General features: G+C 39.2%; 1 protein-coding gene across 20 annotated transcripts in view; it reads left to right on the top strand.

The window, feature by feature from the left end:
• Positions 1-20612, top strand: part of KALRN (kalirin RhoGEF kinase) — a 512792-nt gene that overhangs the window by 246544 nt on the left and 245636 nt on the right. Inside the window, exon 1 of one of the 20 annotated variants that reach the window (XM_083583661.1) lies at positions 5421-5436. The exons of the other annotated variants lie outside the window; for them this stretch is intronic. The gene's annotated coding sequence lies outside the window, so the exon portion shown is untranslated. Of the gene's footprint in view, positions 1-5420; positions 5437-20612 lie in introns of those variants that run through there. 20 annotated transcript variants of the gene reach the window in all.

Genomic DNA, 20612 nt, shown 5'->3' with positions numbered 1-20612 from the left:
CTGACTGAAAGGCTAGAGATTTAGGTTTGGTTGTGTGTCATGTATGAAAACAGCACAATTCATTTACAGATTATTTCATTCTGTGCGTGCAAAATTGAAAAAGCAGAGGGGGAGGTTTCTTTTTGGCATTTTCACAAATGTTCAATGTGGTTTTTGCACTTACATCCATAACACAGATATAACACAGATATAAGCTCTAGAATGGCTAGAATGAATGTTCATTTTGTTTAAAATGGATATCCCTTGAAACACTTCTAAAACCTCCTACCCATTGATTCTAAGGTTATAGCAATTTAAAAATACAGTACTACCAATAGTTTAAAACAAATTACAATCACAGGAATAGGGTGGGCCATAGAATATATACTGCAGGTGTCAAAGGCCAGAGGTATGTCTTTTTCCTATTCTAGTTATCCAATAATTATAGTGAATTTCTTCTGAGCAGCAAATAAAATTTGAATTATTTTAAATTACACTTCAGATTGCTTGCTGTGATGGTAATAAGTGTCTCAATTAAAGTAGCTATGTAATCCTGACAGCCAGGATCTAAGAACCTCTGTCCCTCATATGCTGTGTTCTTTCTGCGCTCTCTAAATGCTTTGGCTGACATGCAAAGGTTCTTACTGTGTTCTCACTTACCATCTGTGGATCAGATGGTAAAGTGTGCAAATGTTGTGGGCTCCTAGATGGAAGCTTGCAGCTGATTTGTTTCTCCCTGGTCTTTTTTACTCCTACACTGTGCTGAGCTACGCCAACACCCTCTCCACTCCATCTTCAAAAAATGAGTTCTTTCTACCTACTAGATTTTCTGTGGTATGGGGAAAACTTGATTAAATGAAGAAAAGGTACAGGCTGACAAATTCACGATAAACTGCTATGTGGAGGCATCTCTAGACTCAGAGATTGATCTAGCTGTGTGTTAGCATAGCAAAGGAGTCACACTTCCATAGTTACCTGGTGATGTGGGACGAGCTTAAACCTGAATAAGAATAAAACCTAAATCAGACTAGCAGAGCAGATATTTGGAGGCTGAGAGATCTAGCAGCTAGGTTATACACACCGCAATAAACCTTCAGATTTAATTTCCTGAGGAAACTTTTGCTTTCAGTCTGCTTGGAATGGCTTTTGTCATTACTTGATTACTTTTATTTTGAGGCTCTTTAATAAACCCCAACACTAGCTTTCACCATTCAGTGTTATTTGTGACCATATTTCGTGAATGTGCCTTAGGATAAGAGGGCAGTAGGTCAAATGTCCATGAATAAATGTCAACTAGTCATCCATCTCATGCCTGATAGCGTAGCAGTGAAGCTGCCCCTTTCGATGTTATCCTATTTTGTGTGAACTGCGGGCTTAGAAATCTGATGCTTAATACTTTCCTACATAGATCTCTGTCACAAGCACTTGCCCCACACCTAACCATTTAGCACATTTTTTCTTTTTAAATTTTTTCCCCTTGGGTTCTAGTGGAAATAGATTATTTTCACATATATACTTTATTCCTCAGGTACATCAATTGGAGATGCTTGCTGTAACATTTCTTTGCTCAGCATAAGATGTTAAATAGTTTGGGTATATATATTCTAGCTCAACTAAAGCACTTTTAAACCCTGTTGCTTGTTCAACCCAATGGGATGTTATAGTGTCGTACTTTCAGATAGCAGCCAGTTAATAGACTGTGTCCCATTTTATGACTGCATGACTTGTTGCAGGTACATTTCCTTTTAAAAAACACAGAAAGAGAAGATCAGTGACCCAGTGCCTCCAGTAGCTGCCTAGTTCTGCATTTGCCATTTCTTTGATCTTACAACTCTTATTTTCCTCTATGGTAGCCGCATTATGATAGCCTCATTATGTCCACTGACAGATGTTCCTCTCTTTCCATCCTATAATCAGACTACTCTCTGGCTTTTTAAGGAGTTTTATTCCAGTTTGCCTTGGGGCAGAAGAGAGAGAGAGGGTAATGGTGGACAAGAATACCATGACCATTTTTTTTAAGTGTGCGCCTGCAGTACCTTGCTGACATTCTTATCTATTAGACTATAATGATTAGAATGATTAGAACCCCCTTGTTTATATGCACTCCTGATGTTTCTTTTGTCTAATTTTTTTTGTTCTTGTGTTGGACACTAGAGTTTGGTTTATGGTCTTTATGTGTTGGGGAGGAATGATTCTATGAACGTGTTTTTTTTTGTAACATTTGGTTTTTCTTTGCTTGCATACAAGTCTCATCTGTGGACTTTGTTCAGTTCAGTGTGTGTGTGTGTGTGTGTGTGTGTGTGTGTGTGTAAAGTGTTTCACTGATTGTCCTTAAGGAAGTTACTGTATTGCTAGTATTGCAGATGTATATAAATTAGAGTGCAACTCAGTGGGCTAGCTAAGATTTGGTGTTATCACATTAGGAATTTGTGTTTTGAGCTGGTAAGGAAAATATCCATCTAGTAGAGTCTTTCTAGGCGTTACCACTAATCTATCCATTCTAGTAAGTCAACTTCCGATAGTGACATGCACACTTGATGCTGCTGTTTGTTTGTCTATATTATAATAAAATTATAGCTAGATCTGGCTGTTGTTACATATGAACATAAGTACTTTATACTGTATCAGGCCATCGACTTCAGTGTTGTCTATTCTGACTGGTAGTGACTTTTCAAGGTCTCAAGCTGAGGTCTTTCTGAGCCCTGCAATTTGAGTTCTGTTAAGTTGGGACTTTTAGATGTTGTTGGACTCCGGTTCCTTTCAGCCCCTGCTGGCATAGCCAATAGTCAGTATGACTGGAGTTGTAGTCCAGCAACATCTAAAGGACACCAGTTTATGTATCCCTGCTTTTGCAGGAAGCATTGAGAATTGAACCTCAGACTTGTGCATGTAAAACATGTTCTCTACCACTGAACTTTGAGCTCACCCATGAAACAATACATGAGCATGGTAAATCAGTGGTAACATAGCTACATATAGCATAATCTTGCATGGCCAAGACAGACACCTGATTGCTAAGTTATGCATCCAGATGGAATTTTAGTCCATGAGGAGAAGTCCAGCTAATCATCAGTGTTTGCAGAAAGCTCTGTGCTGCACTTTGAAGACCTGGCAATCTGTTGATCATCAGGGCTTGCAAAGAGTCACACAATGCACTATACACAGGGCTTTTCAAGGGCCATTGATCATATGATGTACATTGTCTGCACACTGCTTTTGGTCCCAGCTGTGTATTTGCCTGCCCAGCATCTGACTTCATATATGACATAAGGTATATAGGGCAAGTGGGAATGGCTTGGCTAAAATGGAATTCTTGGTCAAATGGAGAGGATTGGCACATCTGTTTAGACCTGTGAACCAGAAGTTGGAATATTAGGAAAACTACTTATTTAGGATTGGGTTATTTTAGTTTAAACAGCACTAGCAGGGGGAAAAAGAAAGTTCACTTTCAGCAAAAAAGCCCTATAATTTATCATATTGACCTTACTTTAACAGTCTCCTCTTTCTTCTTTCTGTCTGAAGCAACAGAGTGAGGCAGATTATTATCCTCATTGATGCTGTCTAGCAATTGACCCCAGATACCTCTCTTAATGGAAATGGCACAAGTAGTATATTTCTGTGGACAGTGTAACAGTATGAAATCAATGCAGGAATATGGTGATAAATGAGGAGGAGGAAGGAATTCTAAAACACAGTTCGCAATATTTTAAGTATTATTTATAAGTTTTATTAGACCAACCAGGCAATATATCACCAGATTTTGCAATCAGAAATTTAATTTTTCTAAAAAAGGATCAAAGAGAAAACTGCCTATATGCTCCCAACATTTTGTTGAACAGGCCCGCAGAACGATATTGTTTAACTGCAGTCATACCTCGAGTTGAATGCACTTCGGGTTGAGCGCATTCGAGTTGCACTCCGCGGCAACCCGGAAGTAACGGAGCATGTTACTTCCGGGTTTCGCCGCTCGCACATGCGCAGACGATCAAAATGACGTCACGCGCATGCGCGGTAGCGGCAGCCCGCGCACATGCATACGTGCCGTCCCGTCTTGCGTTCCGTTCGGGAAGCGAACGGGGCTCCAGAGCGGATCCCGTTCGCATCCCGAGATACCACTGTACCTGTATTTCATTACAAATGTCTATCAATAAAGCATCACTCAGACTCTGCTTAATCCAGGGAAACTCCTAATACAGTGGTACCTCGGGTTAAGTACTTACCGTAATTCGTTCCGGAGGTCCATTTTTAACCTGAAACTGTTCTTAACCTGAAGCACCACTTTTGCTAATGGGGCCTCCTGCTGCTGCTGTTGCGCCGCCGGAGCACGATTTCTGTTCTCATCCTGAAGCAAAGTTCTTAACCCAAGGTACTTTTCCTAGGTTAGTGGAGTCTGTAACCTGAAGCGTATGTAACCCGAGGTACCACTGTACTCATTAGTTCTTTTCTTCCACTTCCACTGCCTTACAACAGAAATCTATGTCACATATCCCAGAGATGATTATTTCTTAGATTTCTTAGCTGTCCTTCACCATAAGGTCCTGGCATGTCTACAACAATATCTAATCAGTATAAGCAAGTTGTGTTTCTCACAGTACCCCAGAGTGACGCTATGATGGGGGAATTGCGGAAAATTAGAATAGTTACCCACAAATTTTAGTGTTGGGTAAACTCACAGTGTGAACCCAGGATACTGGAAGGGGGGCATACCTGGATGCTGAAACCCCATCAACAGCTCTACTGTGCCAGGTGCTGATGTTAGATCTGATTAAAAAGATACTTCAAATTATAAGAGGAATGATCAGAGGAATGTTGGCAGCTCTCCATCTCTCTGCATATGACATAAATTATCTCTAGTCGCTGTGCATGTATTGAGGTTCAGTTACACCATACTATTTTGCCTAGAGTTCCATATAACTTTGCTGGGAATTCTTAGGCTTCTCTTTTTCCTCTTCCTTTAACAGCCATAAAAAGAAGCTTCCCACTATGTCAGTCTACCAACACCTCTCCTCTTTAGCTGCTAAGAGATTTTTGAGTAGCCGAGTGGATACATGGCCTCATTTCCCAGGTATCATTCTGGTATGTCATATGCAGACATCTGCAAAGGAAGGAAGGAAGGAAGGGAAAAGATTTTCATTCTAGGCCTATGCAATCTCTTAATTTCCATTATATGTATCTTGTTTCCATATGGCAAAGGTAATATTCTGTCTCAACCCCGATTTATCTTTCTGCTGAATACATCAGCCTGTCTGAGAGCCAAGATTCTCAACTTTTCTGTGATGGAAACACATGATACCTCTGAGGCCTAATGTTTTATATATGTCTACATTTACTTGTCCTCAGAAAACATCCTCAAATATTTCACCAGCTCTGGGGAGCATCCAAGACTCAGAAAGCAATGACAGAAGGTATTCTAGACAGACTGAGAAGTTGGAGGTTCTTTTCTGAGACAATTTAAAGGTATCAGAGCCCATTAAAATAATCAAGTTTCTGGGTTAGGGACGGATTATTGAGTTGGCAAAATTTACTAATATAAAGTGCTGCCCTGGCTTAATTTCAAGCAGTTTCTTGGTGAGCTCAAAGTATATTGTGTATTAGCAGGTCATACTAGAAGTAGTGTGCAATTCTTTTTGTTGATTGATAAGGATTAAATGTTGGAGCTCTTATTTTCTGTTACATGATCCTAAAATAAAGGAAGCTTTTTTAGAGCCTGGGTGGGGAGGGAGAGACTATAATAGTATTATGTATATAAAAATAACCATATGTTTTTAAAATAACACAAGGGATTTCATACTAATTTGGGTAACTAGATATCTGGCATCCTTTGTCAGGTCATGATTTGGCAATGCACATGCATCAAAAGGACCCATTAATAAGTGAGTTGAAACTGGTAAAGTTAATGGATCTTTGGTGCTTTCTTTAATGGTGTCATCTGATTTTTCTCCCCACATGAAAAGTATCAAGCATTTTCCATTTACAGAAGGTTTTCTGGTGGCTTAGAATAGTTTGAAGAACTAGTAATGCTTTAAAAGCATTTTTATTTTGTTGGTGTTATTTGTAGTGTTGGCTAGAACAGGTATTGGAAGGGAAATAAATTTATTCAATATCATGGTTCATATGGGAGTTTCAATCTGAAATGGTTTGCTGAGTACTCTGCAGAGCAGGAATCTTTGAATTTTAGCATGTATGTAGCAGGCATTTGAAGACAATAGTGAAAAATGCTGCTGCCAGATCAGGTGCCAGGGCAGGGTGGTGGTGACCACCACATGCTTTCTCTGCTGGCACCACTGCTTTAGTGACAGTGGCACTCACTGCCCTCCTTTGGATTTCCAGACATTCTTCAGTGATGCACAGGTGACAGCACTTCTGAATGAAAGCTAACTTTAGCTCCAATCCACATTTGCTGCCCACCATCTTAAGTTACCCAAAGTTCAATACCCCAGATCATAGACCCATAAAATGAATAAATCAGTAGATACATGAAATCAATAAATTTCATTGATAGTATTGTTATTATTCAGACACACACACATACATTTAACCTACTATATTTAATATAAGTGCATTCCAGATATCATTATACTTGTCCATGTAAGTCTATGTCTGTAAGCAATCTGTTCATAAGTTGCAAGTGTAGTCATACCTTCAATCCATTGGTTAGATGGAGCTGAACACTTATTTTTCCAGTGCTTTATTATTAGTCTCTTGGCCACAGTAGGAGCATGAAGAATCCATTTACATTGTCCAGTTGTCAAATTCCATATAGTAGGAATGTAGTTCACAAGAATTTCCTCTGAAAATTTTAGTTTTCCCCTTCACAGTAATATTTACATATTCCGCTACTTTCTCCCAAAATTTAGTAAGGACATTGCAAAAGAGCTCAGTTTACAATACTTCTAACTTCACTTCATCCCTAGCCTTACCAGTTAAGAGTTTGTTTTCTTTCCAGTTATTAGTTTTGCTCCTGGGTGTGTAGCTTGGCCTGTGCCAACATCCTTTCCTGCAATACTGTGAAGTCTTGTTCAATGCCTGAATGACAGTCTTGTAGGCAAATGGCATTATATTTAGGTTAGGAAGAACCTGGAAGTGGTGGTTGTTTGGGACCATAAAAAGCTGCAATTGACACTAGGATTCTAAACCTTTTTACTTAAAAGTAGCACTGAGATTTCAATGAAGCATAATTGCAAATAATTTGCATCTTATAAATGTTTTCAATAGTACTAAGATTATTTGAAAGTTTGGAATCAAGAATACTAGGGAGTAAAAAGGATGGGATCGAGCTTATCTTTTGGTCATTTTCTATTAAACCTTCAGGGTGCCTTTATGTTACTCCAGTATAATTTTAATCTAATAATTGGGGAGAAATCTATTAGTTATTTCAGAAGCCCTGTGTTATCTTTAATCAATATTTCCTAAATAATGGGAGGGGGGGTGAATTAAGCATTCAACAGGAATAATTTCTGTTTTGGTCTCAAATGAATGGGGTATTGGCTTCTTGGAATGCCTTTCCCTGATTTCCAGAAATTGACTCCTTTTAATCAAGTAGCAATTTGTTTCTCTCTTCTTTTGTTAGAGAATTCAGAGACTGGTTTTCTTCTTCCTTATTTTCAGAATTCTTCTCTGAAATGAAGAGCACAATCCATTAAATGTTGCCCTGACACAAACTCTATTTAAAAGTCTTTGTGGGAAGAGAATAGCACTTGGTGGGTTGTAATAGTTACATGAATCAGCACATGGTCAAAATTTGAGCCTAGTTATCTGAAAATAGTCAAATGATTATTTATCTTTTAAAGTATTTTTATCATGCTTTTCTGCCAAAAAATGCATTTGTGAAGACCCTGATAAGAATATCTGGCAGAAAATAATGTCAGTCTGACCCTTTCCAATTGATCACATAAACAATGGTTTATTGGCTAAGGAATAAGTCACTGCAGGCCTCAGGCATATGTGTTCCATTGTGTTCCCTTACTGTTCCATTGCACGCAAAGGAGTTTGCAATCTTCTGCTTTTGCTTTAAGGACAATCACAGTTCTGTTATATGTCCGAACTATTGCTTGTTATAACCAAAGTTAGTTTGAACAAACCATATCCTGGTGGTATTCATGGGATGATGATCAGTATACATATTTTAATTCATCTTAAACAAATTTATATTTTGCAACTTTAGGAGCCTGAGGTCAAATTCCCTTGGCAGGTGGTGGGCTTGCCTTCATTGGAGATTTTTAATAAGAGGTTGGCTGACCACCTATCATGAATGTTTTAGCTGAGATTCCTGCATTGCAGGGGGTTGGGCTAGATGGCCCTCGGAATCCCTTCCAGCTCTACAGTTCTGTGATTCTTTGAACTAATCCAAAATAAATTAAAAATATTGGGGGGGGGGAATAGAAGCCCTTTAAAGTGAAGAATGTCTAATGTTTTTGAATTGTCACTGTTTTTCTTTGGCTGGCTACAGAAACTCAGCAAGATAAATTTGCATTATATTATATTGCAATGGATAGCTTTACAAGCAAATGAACTAGAAATCTAATTTAAAAATGGCAAGCTTTGATTCTGGAAAAGCAGCAAAATCCTCCAAGTCAGTTCAGCCCTTTGGCCCAATTTACAAATACTCACAAAGTTCTGCATTTAGAGGAAAAGAATGGATGCATTTGCTCAGTTGTGAGCAGAATAAAACAGAATGTGGCACTATTCAACAAGCATATGCGTAGAACTGTAAAGATTCCTTGTATAAAATCAGCACATATGTAGAATAGAGTATGAAAACTCTAGCATTGGAAATGGGAACGTGGTTTGATTTTTGAAATCACATTTATAAGGTTTTATGAGCTGACCACACTGTGCTGAGCTTTGCAATGTAATTTATAATTTTGTTGACATCCCACTATAGAAACAGCTGTCTAGAGATAGAAGAACGACTTGTTCTATGGCTACTGTACTACTGCTTCTAATACTAGTAGATGCACAGAAACTGAACCTTGTGTTCAGTGATCAAATTAGAGATTGCCATATTTGAAGTATTTTTCTATGCATTAAGTTTCACGAAGAATTCACATCCTGACATTAGTTGGAATTAGTGGGAAGGAAAGGTGGACAGGCTAGTGGGGAAGAGTCGCCTGGATGTAGATGCGAATGGATCCAAGTAGCGAAAACATGCTGTATTAATTATTTGCCCAGGGTGCTAAATGCCTAAAAATTGTCCTGTTGAGAGGCATTCACTAAAGCATAGTTAAGTTTGCTCCCTGCAGACATTCTGAGCTTCATCAACAAATCCTGGCAGTTGCTTTAGCTTCCTCATTAGTTATACTTTGAAATTATACCCAAACAAAATGTCAAACATGTTCCCTAGGCCTGTTTGTGCGAATTAAATGTTTCCCACTTACTGAAACTCTACTTTTCACAGTCCATTTGGACAAGCCATGTATGCCCACAAAGCAAGAAAAAATAAAGCTTGTTGAGTTAACTTCATTGGCCTGTTTTATATATAATGGTAAGCTGGAGTTAAACAAAATAAGACTTACTGGCCAGAAACCATGTTTTGTTCTTGGCTTGTTCTCATGGTTTGTTTCGAGAGAAACAACCCACAACCTCTGGTTCATACACAATGCTAAGACAGTGGTGTGGTTGTTTTTATTGGCACAGTAAAGGAAAGAGGGTGAAGGTGAGATTTTGAATAGAGTGCATGAACATGCTTGTCCATTCCTGGTAAGCCATAGTTTGTTTATTATTTATTTATTTAATTTGTGTACTGCCCTTCATCTAAAGATCCCAGGGGGATTCACAACAGAAAAATACAAAATTAGAATACAAAACACATAATAGAAGAAAAACAAACACAGACCACTAACCCCACTCCCACAAACACATTTAAAAAGCCATAGAATGCTAATTGCTGAATACCTGGTTGAAGAGAAATGTTTTTGCCTGGTGTTTAGATATATGCGATGAAACAAGTTGACACAATAGGCCGTTGCGTCTGGTTGGTGGTTGGAGCTCACTCCAGGGATGCCTGTGGACAGGATTCCTGCTATGCAAGGGGTTGAACTAGAGGGCCCTCAGTGTCCCTTCTGACTTTACAATTTGAAGGCACATAAGAAATGCAGATTGACCCTACTGGGACAAGGCAGTATTCCACTGAGGCTTGTGATACCAAGATTTTGTAGTGCAGGCAGGAGTCAGGTAATATTTTAGCACTCAAAGATGTAGGAACATTCTCTCTTGTTGCAGCCTGCTTGGAATAGCAAAACAAGAGAGTTGGTGAAGTGCATTTAGCTTTGTGTGCAGTCCTATATTCTACATATTTTGATCCAACAAGCCTGTTACCTCTGTTTTTTATGATTTTCCTCAAAGCATGCAACTTTCCTGGATCACCATCCATTAGTCTGTGCTTTGCTGCTGTTGACTTGGCCTTACCTATCAACATCCTCCTTTCTCCTACATCAGACCTGGACCTCCATTTTAATCCTGCCCCGTTCATGTTCCTCAGACTGAAAACACATTGGGACAGGGTTGAATTGTATCTTAATATGTACTAAAATGCTAACACATTTTTAAATAACACTAATTTGAATTTCAAAAAGGCAGACGTATAATTGAGTCTAAAATAATCACCCATTAATTTTTTTCTTTTTGCTGTGGCTAAAAATTGACACCTGTTTTTGGGATTTGATAGATAGTCAACCCAAAATGTTAATCCATGTTTGTCTATATTTTACAGATGGCAAACACTGCCATAATGTCTTTATTATGTGATGATGTTGCAACTTGTGTTACCCCACTTGTCCACATTCAGTGAAAAAGAATAACAAAATGTGCCATCACAAAAATTCCCATTTCCTAGTCAGTTCCTATTGCCCGTGATTTCATGGAGTTGGAGGAGAATGATCACGATAAGAAGAAATATTGAAATTCTGATGCTGAAAAACAGTGCATTGTGTGCTAAAGGTTGCAGCAAATGCATTCAGATGAACATCCAAGTTCAGTGTACTACATCCCTCTAACCTCTCCTTCACTATGACAGTGTCTATTTATTATCCCGGAAGCATGGGCTTTCATGCTTCCACTAGATCAGGGATGTCCAACAGGTTGATCACGATCTACTGGTAAATCCCTGTGAGGTTTTGGTAGATTGCGGTCGATCTCTGGCTCCCTTTCCTTAGCGCTGCTAAAACTGACTCCTGCCATGCCTCCTTGCCCCACCCTCCATTGTTGTATGATCTCTGGAAGGGAAGACGGAGCTTTCTCTGTGCTGCTGTTTTGATCCATAGCGATTTTTGTGAGTGACTTTACCCCTTTGTCCCTTACCTTTAACCCCCCAAAAAACCAGAACTCCCCCCCAAGCTTTTTGTAAATCCCTAAAAAAAAGTTCAACAACTTTGAGCTGAACCCAAAAAAAGGGGGTAGATCACTGCCAGTTTTTAATTTTGAAAGTAGACCGCAATCTCTTGAGAGTTGGCCACCCCTGCACTAGATCCTACCCTATGATGAAATTCCATTGTGACAGACTTAGAGATTATAACCAGAATAACCACCAACTTTTCAGTGCCAAAAGCAAATGTATTTATAACAGCCGGAGTTGGAGCTCAATTGCTTCCTTAGAAATGCTCTCAGTTAGCCCCATGTCCATCAGTGTCTTTCTCTGAAGGGCGTGAGAGTTCCAGCAGTTAATTTACCAGCAAGTAGCAATTCTGTATTGATTTTCATTCAATCAAGCTCCTTTTTATTGCTACCGAATGACTTGGAGGAAAGAGATACTAGATGGGAAAGAGATAATAAGGTGGCAGTCGCTAGAGAAGTATGTCAATGTCATATCAACATTCCTAGAAAATATATAAAAATTGAGGTTCACAGTACCTTTCCTCCATGACAAGCAGCATACAGATGATCACTCTGAACATATGCTGTAGCTTGCCACATGGGTCCTTTGGAGTGCATAGGAAGTGTCCACAGCAGCCATTGATACCTCCATAAACATCTGGCGGTGGTAATCAATCAGAAGGAACCACATGATAAGTTTCACTAGAAGGAGAATTGCCATGCAGACAAAGCTTGCTGTGGAGATATCACATGTATATCACTTTTAATCCTGGATTTTTAATTTTTTTAAAAAGAAGAAGAAAGGAGACCTGATTAATACCATATTTATCCACATGGCTACAAGCGAGAGAACTTGCCAGACACTGCTGACTCAGTAAATCTGAGATAACATCAACAGAATAGGACAAGTGAGAGTGATACCAAATTGCCAGACATCAGCCAGGTTTTAAAAAGAATCTGAATAATAACATTCTCTCATTAGATTTGGCTTTTAAAAAAATAGTTGTTGTGATCATGTATGCTTAATGGAACTTGAAAACAGCCTGTTTTATATCGTTATGTTAAGATAATAAAGCTTCTTTATTTCTGGCTCACATCCACAAAGTTATGATAGTTGCTTGAGAAATGCTTCCCCTCCAGACTTGACTTTAATGGATTAGCTAAGCATATGAATAACCAGACAATCAAGAGCAGACCTACCAGACTTGTGACCCACCAAGTTGAGCTGAGCCTACCAGCAACTTACTGTGGTACCTCAGTTTATGAACTTAATCCGTTCCGGAAGTCCGTTCTTAAACCCAAACTGTTCTTAAACCGAGGTGTGCTTTCCCTAATGATGCCTCCCATCGCCGGTACCCTTCCACCTTTCGGATTCCGTTCTTAGACTGAGGTAAAGTTCTCAAACCGGGACACTACTTTCGGTTTTGCGGAGTTCGTAAACCGAATCGTTTGTAAACAGGATTGTTCTTAAAACGAGGTACCACTGTATTGTGACCTGACAGGTAAGTAACAATACTACCATTTCCCAAATTTTGCAGTGCCATGCAGCCAAGAACAATAAAAGAAAGCAAGTTATTTCTGAGCTGTAAAATGTAATTGCCACATAGTATGTACATCAGTTGTCTTGAATTTTTTTTCACACCTCGGACCAATTCTTTCAACCTGTAACATGGGATACACTTTTTATTTTATTTTATTCTGCTCTCTCTCTCTCTCTCTCTCTCTCTCTCTCGTTGTTGTTGTCGTCATCATCATATTCTTAAAATAAGTATCAATTGCTGGTGTTCTGCATGTATTAGAAATTTGTGACTATAGGAGTACAACCAGGAATTTCAAAGTCATTCAGCTTGATCTAAAGCAAATGTTTATGCCAAATTACAACAAAGTATTTACATTCAAGGCCCCTTCTTGCCTGTAGAAGGAGGATAAGTAGGAAAAACCCTAAAAGGACACTATATTTCTCACTACTCCCTCAGTCTCTCTGAAGCTGGCATAAAAAGAAAGAAGGAATAACCCACAGAAATAACAGTTTCTCTTTCAAGTCATATTGAGATCACACATGTATATAGAGTTAAACAGTAGGTGGACTGTACCTTAACTAACCAGATACTGCAGCATTTATTTGACAAATGCAGTTCTTGGTTATTTCCTTGAAAACAGCATGGGCACGTCTTCTGTTAACTTAACTTTTTGTTGCCAAACTTGAATTTTACTTTCTCTTTTGTCTTTGCTTTCTCATCCATTGGTATTTGGCCAGTGTTTCTGGTCAAATGAATCCAGACATTGTGCAGTTCCACATCTGCATTCTTGTTTCATTCACAGTCCTGTCACATGCCCCCTTCAGCTTGCAGTAACTGTTGGCCATGATAACTACAAATTCCAATGGCTGACTACGGTGATACTGAAAAACACCGGTGGTGGTGCTTTCAAGTCTAGTTCCAATAAAAGAAAAACTAGTTTTAGTTTCTTTGCCGGGGGAGGGGGAGGGAGCGTAATTGCTTTTTCACTGGTAGAGAAACAGAATGTATTTAGGCACTGATAAGAAAAGAACAAGTAATTGCAAATAAATGAAACATTGGAACCACATTTTTCTTATTTCTTATTCTCTCTCTCTCTCTCTCTCTCTCTCTCACACACACACACACACACACATTCATAGCAACTGCTGGTTCTTTAAGATATGGGGTTTGCAATATTCCAGTAGATAAACAAAGGGAAATATTATAGCAAATTAGAAATACTAAAAGGGGAGAAAGGAGATGAAAATAGTTTATTATGGTACTTTCCACTTGCTGCAGTGTAAGAAGACTCAACATATTTTTGCCTCAGACATGTCACTCAATATACAGAAGATTGGACACTGAATAGCAGCCAGATCCTTTCCTAATGTGCTTACTTCACAGAGGACTGAGTGAGAAGAGGCACTGTAACCATTATAATTCCACACAAGAGTTTGATGGGACAGAGATGTTGTGATAGATCCTCCTGCTCCTTCATGCTATCAGGGTAGCAGAAGCCTTGAAGTGTTTAAAATATGATGCTATGCTGACACAAAGGGCTGGACAAATCCATCAGTATACTACTCTTCTGTGGCAGATGTCAAAATGGATGAATCCTAATCGACAAAAGTTTGGTGTTCCCCCCTAGAAACACCCTTTCCCCCCTAGAAGTTGGGAGCCAAGTCCTGGCAACCCAGTGCAAATCCAGGAGCCATATATAACACAACTATAGAACTACCTCCAGGGCTTCTCTATTCCCAGATTGTTTTGCTAGGGATTAGCTGCCTGCTAGGCATATAATTGGGAAAGAAGAAACAGTTACAGCCAAGAGCAGAAATTATCAGTTTTAGGCTGCATAGACCATCACTGCCTGGTGACCTTCAGATGTTGTTGGACTACAAGTCCCATCATCCTTTACCATTGGTTATGCTGACTGGGGCTAATGGGAGCTGTAGTCCGCAAACCTGAAGAACACTATTTTGGCTACCATACTGTCCTGAAATACTCTTGTTATTTATGATGATAAGAATCATCTTAGATGCGGAGCCTGTTGTAGCAATAACCATTCCTCAAATCTGTGAGGATCTAAAAACTTACACATCTAAAACCCTATAACCTCTTTTCTTTTTCCAGTATTCTCAAACACATCATATATTTTTGTTCAGCTGACTCTCTGATTGGTAGAGCAGCAGTGGAGACATGACCTTCTTTATTTATTTTAAGTATGAACAATGTAGGTTTGTTTGTTTGTTTTAATTGGAAGGAAAACAGCTTCAGAAAAGCTGGTGTAAACATCTCTAATGTGGGGATTTTAAAAACTGTATCAGAGTTTGGCATGTGGCATATATCAAAGATGTGAGTTCTGTTGTCAAGGTAATGTGTTGATAATTGTACCAGCCAAACAACTGCTGGTAGAATGTATTTTTTCTGATACTGTACACATTTATTTATTTATTTATTTAAATATTTATATACCACTGTATCATAAAAATATATCACAGTGGTTTACAACAATATAAAAATATATATCTTTTTTATCTTTTGTTCGTTCAAGGTTCAAGAAGTAACACCACATTGCTTGCCATCCACTCATGGTTAATATAGTGAAAATGTTAGATTATTTCATCTATTTACTATAGAGCATTCTAAATGTCAGTAGCTTTGAGGCAAACTATGCGGGATGAAAGATACGTATCACTATTGCCAAATATCTGAAAAATTAATTGAAATAGAATGTTTCAAAACATGTTTGATATTGGAGCAAGCTACTTCTTGCTAGTGAAAATGGATAGCTAATAGCATTAGCACACATTAACAATATATTTTTTAAAAAAATATTTTTTAAAGATATAGCTGAATTATGGATTTTCAGGTGTTAAATTGAAATTGACTGTACTTAAGTAGCTTTTTTTTGTTTTTACCTACACTTTTAATGCAGACAGCAGCAGAAGTTGTGTTTACAAGGGCCAAATTGCATTGCTTTAAATGGGCAAATGTTTCTGCTAAATGCTGACAGGATGTAAAATGAGTGAGATGGGCATCCAGGTTAACATAATACTAATACTTGGACATGATGGCAATTGGATACTGGATGGAGTGCTTTTCCTTCATCTCCTACATTGTATTTCCTTTTTTGTCTTTGCCCAATGTACCTGTTAATCAGATGTACACACTGTTCTTACTGGTTCTTTTTTAAAAAAAAAAATGTTTTGTGTGATCTGACATTTCTTAGGACAATTTTTAAATGGGTTCCATTTGAGATAATATTAAAACACACACATACACACACACACAGAGAGAGAGAGAGAGAGAGAGAGAGAGAGAAATGTGCCTAAAAGTTGGAATTAGTGTAGCACTGGCAGCAAAGAATGGCTGAAAATGTCATTGCTAGTGTGCGATGTCCCCACTCCATGCCTCATAACATTTAGAAATGATAACCACATGAGATGATGTCATATGCTGTGAGTTTCCTTGCCCTTCCTCCCTGTCATTGACTGACACAGACAGGGGGAAGGAACTGTCAATGTGATTGATAGCATGTTGTGGTGACTGTCTAGAGTGCTGTCTATTCTACCTATACTGGATCAGTTTAGATTATTGCAGCCTGAGGATGTACAAGACGGTTACGTCTTGTGTGTTTATTGAGGATGTAGACAAGCTGCTTGAATAAGCGTGGCCAATCACCTGCCTTCTTGACCCTTGCCCATCTTGGCTTCTTCAAACTAGCCATAGAGGGTTGACTGGGTGAGTCTCAGAGCGATCAGTGCTTCATTGGAAAGGGGGAAAGTACCATTTACCTCAAAGGAGGTGGTGGTGTACCTCCTGGAAGACTTCCCTGGACCCAGAAGCGTTAAACAACTATCACCCAGGGGCAAATATTAAGGTGGTGGTGGTGGTCCATCTACAGGCATGCTTGAAGGAAGCTGATTACTTGGATCCATTCCAGTCTGGCTTCAGGCCTGGTTCTGGCACTGAAACAGCCTTGGTCACCCTTGTTGATGACATTTATGGGAGAGAGCTGGTGCGGGGAGCACCACCCTGCTGGTTTTCCTTGACATTTGCTGAAGGAATGGTGATATAGGTGAAACTTAAAACGTTAGACCAGTTGTTGCTTGGAGAAGAAAGTGTGGAAAAAAACAACAAAAGGGAAAGATACACACAGAAAGAAACAAAATCTTAGACTGAAGTAAAACCGAAAGACAAAAATGTTGGTGGTCCTGAAGCTGAGCATTTATTTGAAGTGAGTAATTGTGAACATGGCAATGTAGTATGAACAGATAATGAGAACAGGAAGCTTTGATTATTACAGAAGAGTGAGTTATTATCCTTGTTTTTTATGCAAGCCTCCCCCAAGTGCAAGTTGAATGATGGTCTGGATGAAGGGAGTATATAGTCCTAAATGTGTACTCTGGCCCATGGACTGTAATTAACAGTGGAATTTGGTCTCCTCTCTTAACCTCCTTTTGCTTGTGTGTTCCTCCCTGAGTACAGTATTACCTTTCATAGGATTACTGTGTCAGTCTTCCAGAAGGAAAACATCATTACCATCATTCATACAAATGCTAATTTAGCCTGTTAGTGCCTGTGGACTGCTGCCACTGAGATCACCCAAAATATTCAAGTGATGGAAAACACAAAACAGTCCATGGAACAAACTTAAACTGGACATTAGCAGTTCTAATTCCACACCCATTGCTGCCCCCTCTCTTCCCCCCTCCCTTGATCCCTCCTTTTACATCTGTCAAACTCTTAGTGCTCAAGTGTAGGCTTTTAAATGCTGCTGGTGTAGATCCAGCATATTTGGATATTTGCTACTTTCTGCCTTGTGATCATTGCTCATAAAGATCTGTTCATGCATATACTCTGATTCTGAAGGTGTACATTTCACCTGTCACCCCTTACTAATCTGATTCCATTCTTATCATGTTTGTATACAGTAAGCCTGAAAGTTATGCAGGGTTGATGTTCCCTGGGATTGTGCCTAAAGCCAAAGTCACGTATAGTGAAAAACACATTGGGAGCAAAAGGGTAGGTGGGATTGCTAAAGTTTTTTTTTTACTGGAAGCCCGCCCCCTTTCTGCCACCTTATTCCCCCCCCCCAATTGCTAAGTGCATAAAGCTAAGTGCACACAAGTTAAATGTGCATAAGCTGCAGGCTTACCGTATTTGTATATCCCAAGGTTTCCATACTCAGTAACTGACAGTCATGCTCTTACAAGCCAAGCCAATCAAAGAAAAATGAACCAGAAAATACAGGAAAAGGAGGGGGTCAGGCTGGGGCGTAAGATGCACTCCTAGAAGTATGCAGCTTTCATAAGGGATGCTGAGGTTAATCTATGAAAACAGAAGGCATATGAGGACTAAACCCCATTCTTTGGAAGCTCTGCTCCTTCATTCTGTATGCATGAGGGGCTGCCTGTTGGTAATAGTGGGGTAGAGGTAAGAGTGCCATAGGACAAACTCTGACTCAGATTAAGTATTCACAAATACTAATATTGATCTGTAGCAGGAAAGCAGAACCTGTGGCACGTTCTTGTTGAAATACAGTTCCCATCATCCCTGAACATTGGCTATGTTGTCTGAGGGGAGTTGGATTCCAACAACATCTGCAGGCCATAGGTTTCTCATGCATGATCTTTAGAATTTATCCTTGATTTTTTCTACTTCAACCTTAAAAAAATGTTCCTGTTATGAAAGGTAAGAGTTTTCCCATCCTCCTTTGTTCTCTCATCTTAAACACTGCTGAGAGTCTGTCCAATGAGAGACAATTGCCAGACAACAATTACTATGGAAAGTGAATAAGTGGTAAATGACTTGTATGTTAATAAGCTAAACAGATTAAAACAGCACCCTCAGTCATTTGAAATCAAAGCAAGCTACTGTGCTCAGTAGGAGTACAATTTAACAGTTCCAGGTTAATTAATCTTCAGTTTGCTTTTAATGACAAAAATCCAAGGCATGTGTAACATGTACAATATGCATAATTCCAAAGCTTTGACAAATATACCTCATTGAAGTTTGTATTTATAGTTTGTTTGTTCATGACTTTTACTTGTATTGAACTAGTTTATAATATAAACAAACAAGCACTCTACAGTTTCACTTTACTGGATTGGCATTATTGACTGAACATTTTTTTGTGTGTGTGTGTGTGTGTGTGTGCGTGTGCGTGTGTGTGTGTGTGTGTGTGTGTGTGCATGATACCTACATACTACTGTATAGTCTGATCATGTAACAAAGCATTTGTGTCTCTAGATTGACCAAGGTCTTCCTAATTATTTAGTAGCTGATCAATGTATTGAAGGCTATTCTTAATTAAATTTTGAAGAACATGAAGACAGAGCTACTGTTTCAGATTGCAACAGGGAGGAGCCAGCTTGAGAGTCTGTATAGACAAGGGATAGAAGCACTTGAGAACATGGGCATAGCCAAGGGAGGACAGGGAGGGGCAGCTGCCTCCCCAATCAATAGAAATAATAAAAAAATACATAGCAAACTGAGATTCTGCCCCTAACAAAAGGCCTGCCCCCCCACAAAACTCCTGGCTATGCCTATGCTTGAGAAGCTTGCTTACACCTGGCCTGAACCACAGGGGTGGAAATACTGCTCCCCTTTGCCAACCTAAATGTCACTCCTGAAGCTAGGCTCTCACTTTCGGAGAACCTGTTATTTCTCCTGTTAATACTTTAATTAGGTTAATGGCATTCACCTAGAAAAGCCTCCAGGTCCTGTCTTTCATCTAAATCTGAACTCTCTGGTATCATGATAATTGCATGCTGCTTTTCTACAAAGTTATGATCAAATTTTAGTGTCCAACCTCTGAAGCTACTTGTCAAATGTCATTAGTTAATTCTGGGTAATCTGCCCCCAGCCATATAGCTTCCTGCTAATTACCATGTATTTAGAAGACAGGGTATGTTGTTGCTTAAAGTATGTATGTGTGCTGCGATGCCTATCATGAGAAAATGGCCAAGCATCAAGTGAGGTCATGAAACTTCCATCCTTTATGAAAGGCTTTTAAAATATAATCATAAAGCACTATCAATGCTGCAAGCTTTCCTAGCTTGAGCATCAAGGATCTCAGCTCTTGATTCTGAAATCCATTCTATCCCAGCGCTATGTCTGTATAGTAGTATAACTCTAATATGTAAATAGCATTCCTGCAATGATTGTCTCCACCCACCCGTACTTTTGATCAGTATACTTTGGCTGTTCCTCAGGCTATTCATTTAAACCAAGGCTCTTCTCCGTTTTGATCCTAACTACTGCAAGGCACAGATCCCTTCGTATCTTCTTCTGCAGCTGGAAAACTGAAGTGAAGCTCAGTTGCTACAAATTCCACACATTTTTTCAAAGTGTGTGCATTTAAATTTAAATGTGAATTAGCATCTCACTTAAAAACTTGAAAAACAAGATACGCAAAGGGGATTTCAAGCTTCCTTGTTACTAATTTGTGCTTTTGCATATTCATAGGATGTGACTTTGTAAGTCACTGTTTGGATATGTAAGTAAATAAGGTTTTCAGCTGCAGTGAAGCTGCTGTGACATCAGCTACTACACTAATGGAAAACATATTGCTGACTGCACAGTAACAACTTGCCATGTCAGGAAAACTTCTAGTGGTAGCTCACTTTTCGTCCTCCAGACATTGGTGGACTACACCTCCTGTAGTCCCTAACCTTTGGACATGCTAACTGGGGTTGATGGGAGTTGGTGTCCAACAACATCTGGTTGGCCACAGGTTACCCCTGTTCTAGTTGTGTGGCACTGAAGGCCCATGGACTCTCCTCATGCAATCTCCGCATCTCCTTTTTGTCCTGCCCC

Source organism: Podarcis filfolensis (genome assembly GCF_964270895.1).
Source record: "Podarcis filfolensis genome assembly, chromosome: 1".
NCBI lineage: Eukaryota > Metazoa > Chordata > Lepidosauria > Squamata > Lacertidae > Podarcis > Podarcis filfolensis.
This window is presented reverse-complemented; position numbering and strand designations above follow the sequence as displayed.